Here is a 6,137-nt window from a genome sequence, read left to right as displayed (position 1 = left end):
TAATGTATGCATTATATCTATTCCAATACACATCCTTCAGATCCTTCTTTGTCACTAATATGTACATGTTGCTTCTCTTCATTGTCTTACCTCAGGTGGATAATAAACAGCTTCCATTGTGGGCATTTATAGATCTATATTGTGGTAGCTCATGATTTTAACATTTCTGGGTTGTGGACATTTATGATTCTATACCGTGGTAGCTCATGATTATAACATTTCTGGGTTGTGGACATTTATGATTCTATACTGTGGTAGCTCATGATTATAATATATCTGGGTTGTGGGCATTCATGATTCTATACAATTATTGCTCATGATTATAACATTATGTGATGCTGCACACACTATCATGATAGTTGTCTATAAAACTTCTACTGGAATCATTACTGTGGCAGTGCACTTGGGGTTGGATTATGACATGCCAAGGCCTTAAGCTTATGAGGCCTCATACGATACAAAATGGAGTAACAAAATTAAAACAGAAACATGCTTTGAATCTGCATAAACACACAGACGAGGATGCAATGAAAAACTTATCATCCAACTAAATCATATCTTGCTATAAGACTTTCATGAATTCATTTGGGATGAATCTATTCAGCAAATACACTGAGACACATCCACTTAAGAGCCCACTGCACTAGGGTCACATATAGGCTGCCCTGTGCCTGTAAAGGCACCCGGAGTACATACACCAAACTTGCGTCAGTCATGGCACACCCAAGAACGGGCTGCCAAAGACAAGTCAGTTTTTTGGTGAATTCCTACACACACACACACACACAATAAGCCTATTTACATTCTAACACACCTGTATGTGAAAATACATTATGATTTCTTACTTGGCATATATGAAACCTTTAATGTACTGACTCATAAGAGCAGTTACTCAGTTCATAGCTTACTAAACTGGAGAGAGAATACAATTTGCTCTTATCTGGATGAACACAAAATTTAAAACATTTTCTTTCTTGGTTTTTAGACTGTAGTCGCTGATGATCTTGTTAAATGATAAGCTATGAAGTTTATCACTTTCAATACAAATAATGCTTGGTACAGATGGCCTTTCTTGCACTATGGTTGTCCACAGTTAATTCTTGACCTTGTCCAGCTGCAAAAATGACCATTTTCCTGAATAGTTTATGATTAAACTCCAAAAGAGTTCCAGCATTGATTCTACATTAGTGAAAGCAAGCTGAATCTTGGATGATGTCTTCATATAAGTCCTGGAGGCATAAATCTCCTCATCTGAATTAACTTGCTTGAACAACCAAAAATGTAAAATTCACATGCATCATTTTCGTATGTGATTTCTGTTTCAAGTGCATCCATCAGAGGAATAAAGATTTCACTGGAAACTCTCTTGGTAAAAGTCTTTTATCAACTTCAGGTTTATCACAGACCACTATTTTTTTTTTCTCATTCTTTTTTATTTCTCAGACATTTTTAATGTATGTACACCAGGCAGGCTTTTTTTTTTGCTTTTTTTTTTTTACTTTAAAAACACTTTTAATCTACACCAGGCACACTTTCTTTTACTACTTCAATTTCACCAAAACTTTCTAGGATTTGTTTCAAGAAGTGAGAGTAATGAGAAAAGCTTTGTACATGTACAAGGGCCAACTGTACATCCTGTAGGACCCTGCTGGTTTTGTGGGACTGACCCAACAAATAATTCCAAAGTGGCATAGAGAGCAAAAATGGGTATGTTTAAAGGAATAGTAGTTCCCATAATATTATATGGTTGCATGGGTTGTGCAGAGGAGGGTGTATATGTTGGAAATGAGATGTTTGAGGACAATATGTGGTGTGAGGTGGTTTGATCGAGCAAGTAATGTAAGGGTAAGAGAGATGTGTGGTAATAAGGTAAGAGAGATGTGTGAAAATAAGATTGTGGTGAAATGGTTTAGTCACATGGAGAGTATGAGTGAGAAAAGATTGTCAAAGAGGATATATGTGTCAGAGGTGGAGGGAACAAAGAGATGCAGGACACCAAATTGGAAGTGGAAAGATGGAGTGAAAAAGATTTTGAGCGATCGGGACCTGAACATACATGAGGGTGAGATGCCTGCAAGGAATAGAGCGAACTGAAATGATATGGTATACCGGGGTCGACGTGCTATCAATGGATTGAACTAGGGCCTGTGAAGCGTCTGGGGTAAATCATGGAAAGGTCTGTGGGGCCTGGATGTGGACAGGGAGTTGTGGTTTTCAGTGCATGACAGCTAGAGACTGAGAGTGAATGAATGTGGCCTTTTTTTGTCTGCTTTCCTGGTGTTACCTCACTCAAGCAGGGGGCAGTGATGCTGTTTCCTGTGGGGCGGGGTGGCGTTGGGAATGGATAAAGGTAAGTATGAATATGTACATGTATATGTCTGTGTGTGTATGTATGTATGTATATGCACATTTGTTATGTATATGTGTGTATATGTGCGTATATGGACGTTTATGTATATATATATATATATATATATATATATATATATATATATATATATATATATATATATATATATATATATATGTGTGTGTGTGTGTGTGTGTGTGTGTGTGTGTGTGTGTAAATGAGTGGATGGGCCATACTTCGTCTATTTCCTGCCGGTACTTCGCTGACGCGGGAAATTATTTGAACAAATTGTGTGGATATCCACATGCGCAATACCTTACTTCAATATTAACCTAAAAATATGCATGAACAAATAACACTTGACATCGCCATCTCACTCTTTTTCACAGTGGAGTGGAACACTGTCGGTAAATAATTGCGTCAGTGTATGAGTATTTGAAGTAGTGTTCCCTCTCGTAGCTATGGAGGAAAGATAGATAATAGAAGATGGGGAACAGGTTTACCGTCGAGTATTTTGCATCTTGGGCAAAGATCTTGAGTAGTCAAACTTGGCCGAAAGCTCATTAAACGGTATTTCCAAAGCCCATTTTCAGCTGTGGTTGGAGGAGGACTCGCTATCCCATTCTTCAAATGTATATGTAGTCTGTTGCAGGGTAGAAGAAAAGAGAAGTTTGTATGACGGCCATTTCCCCCCCTGGTGCTGATGTGAGCAGAAGTTCATTATACAGAATCCCTTTCTAAAGCGCATAATGCTAATGTACGAGCTAGATTGTAAACGAGTGTGTGCCTAGAAGTTTATTGATATCAAACTATTTTGTGATGATGGTTACTCGTGAGTTATGAGCCATATGCAGAGTGAGAGGGTAATCCTGTGTTGAGAATTATTTTGAACACCTGAAGAAGGTGATGAGGATTTTGCTCCTGGTGGATGTAGCTTAAACTGACGCCCTTAATGACCCTGGCAGTTGCTGGGCTAACCCAAACAACCATCCAACGTGGATTCTTCTGCCTTTACTTGTATATAGATAATGTCTTGTGTGCTGAGCCATTTGTAACATGATAGCAGCTGTGTTAATGAACCAGTGATCAGAGGGTGAAGCAATTGTGTCGTTGTATTGTCTCAAGAACGAGATGGCACGGTAATTTAGCATCACCTCGCCAGCCTACGAGTTCTCTGAAACGGGTTTGTCTTTGGTGTGGGCTGCCCTGTTGCCTTTTTGGTCTGGAAATGCAGCTGGAACATGGAAAAGGAAGATAACGGTAAGTCTAAAGGGTATATAATAACGATGTAGCTGAAGTATCAGATATTGTTTTCACATTTGTTGTCATTAACTAAGAGTGATAAGTGATGAAAGTATGCCACTATTTATCTCCGTTATCATTGAGGTTTTTGACAAGCGTTCTTCAATTCAAGTATGAGTGACAGACGGGAAATACAGGGTTAGCATAAATGGGTATAAATAAAGAAAGGAGACAGGTCACTATGGCATACCCTAATGTAGTAATAATAGACATACATAGTTGTCACCTTCTAAATCACCAATCAATTTGTCGACGTGTCAAAATGGGAATTGAAAAAAAAAAATTCTAAAACATTGCAAGGAGATGGCTGATTACGTATATATGAGTAGGAAAAAAAGGCAATTGATCTTACTGGCAAATTTAAAACTTTCAAAGATTATTGGGAAAATATCATCTTGGGGACAATAATTCTATGTGATGCACATTTTTGGGATGTTGATAATCACAAACTTAAAAGCCGAAGCAACAATGTATAAAAGTTAGAAATGATTAAATAGAATGATTTATGTATAGAATTATACGCTTCTTAATTACAAATGTTATCGTTTTATACTGAAGCTGTATATATGTAGTTAGACCTCACTTTCATCATACAGTGCACTTCAAGGCACCACAATATGGGCTGCATATTTAATCTATATAGAGCATACAGAGGAGGATGACAGAGAACATTCCTTACATTAAATATATGTTTTCCGTCTGAGGAGAAACGGGGGAATTAATTTCGCATTCTTAGAAGGACTTAGAGAAGGATTATTTGACCTAGGTATGGAAGTGGAAGATTGGGCTAACGAATGGGGATAGCTGTTAAACAGACTCTCCCACTTTGACGAGTTCTCTCAGTAATGATTTTAATCCACTGACTGCAATTCCATTCAAGGGATTGCTGCGCTTCGCCACCTGGAGTTGAGTGTTGGTATCCCATATGTGGGATTGTAAAGTCCAGTAGCGGCCATAGAGGTGTTGATTATCAAGAATTTACTTAGTAACATTCAGTAGGGTATTTCCATGTACCCAGACTTATTTTCTTCTGCTTTTAATCATCGCAATGCGGAAGCGTAGAGTATAGCAGCTTCGCCTCGCGCGAACTGTTTGAATTAAGAATATTTCTATTACACGTACTTATTAGATAAGTTTGATTTAGACATTTTAGAGAAGAGTGATGGTAAGTTAATTGAACGTAATTCTTGCGAAAATATCTTTCTCTAAACATCTCTAGCATCCCGTATCATTGCATTATCTAGATACATAAATGCTACATACAATTTTTTTTTTTCTGTTGCTCACACATTTTCCAAAGCATATACTTTATCCACACGTTCTCTTCCACACTTGAAATCACATTGCTCCTCCCCAATCTGATAGTATGTATTTCTCATCACCCTTTCAGTCACTACTCCCACAGGAGACAGCATCGCTATTCCCTGCTTCAGCGAAGTAGCGCCAGGAAAACAGACAAAAAAAGGCCACATTCGTTCACACTCAGTCTCTAGCTGTCATGTGTAATGCATCGAAACCACAGCTCCCTATCCACATCCAGTTCCCACAGACCTTTCCATGGTTTACCCCAGACGCTTCACATGCCCTGTTTCAGTCCATTGACAGCACGTCGACCCCGGTATATCACTTCGTTCCAATTCACTCTATTCCTTGCGCGCCTCACCCTCCGTTTTCATGTAGGACGTTTGAATAAGAAGTCACCTTTGATTATATCATCAATGGACGAAAAAGAGTACAGTATCATTATGGAACTTGTCATGTTAAAGAGGTCCACACTTCCCTGTTACTGATTGTAGCGCAACCTCGAAGCTGCAAGAACCATGCAAAACTAGTCTTGGATTTATATAATGATATTGAGAATAAAAACGAGGATGGCTCTACCATGGGTTCGGTTTCTGATTCAGCATATCTTGGTGAAACGAAAAAAAATATGTTATCGGTTTATTTGATAGAGGACGCCAACAGTCAAATATGCAACGATGGTTCAGTGAAATAACAACATGAATCGTATAATCTGTATGTTATGTTGCCTTAAATTTCCAGATGATTGAGAGAGTAATACTTGAAATTCAACGTTTTCAATAGTTTCATTATTTTACTTAATTTCTATATTGAATCTGTGCTTTGCATTAATTATACACGCAATATGCTAACGACTCTTAGCCCAGTGGATTATGTAACGCGGGATGACAAGTCTAATGGTCGGTTTTGTAAGAACTGAGGCCAGTTTCTCGTTATGAATTACAGTTCCACGTAAACTGAAATCAATATACATTCTCTCTTAAAGGAGTATATAGACTGGGGTAATCTCTCATTGTCAAATAATAAGTAATGCGCATCACTGTATTTACTTGTCATTCCCTTCGCCATCTGCGCGGCCATAACCCACTAGTTCTTTGTAGGGCTAGATACAGAACCCATTCATAATCACCCAATAAAGATCAACAGTGCGATTTGTGTCTCAGGCAAATACTTCAATGAAATG

The sequence above is a fragment of the Panulirus ornatus genome, chromosome 7 (genome assembly GCF_036320965.1).
Source record: "Panulirus ornatus isolate Po-2019 chromosome 7, ASM3632096v1, whole genome shotgun sequence".
Lineage (NCBI taxonomy): Eukaryota > Metazoa > Arthropoda > Malacostraca > Decapoda > Palinuridae > Panulirus > Panulirus ornatus.
The sequence above is the reverse complement of the archived record's forward strand: the minus strand, read 5'-3'. Positions refer to the sequence as shown.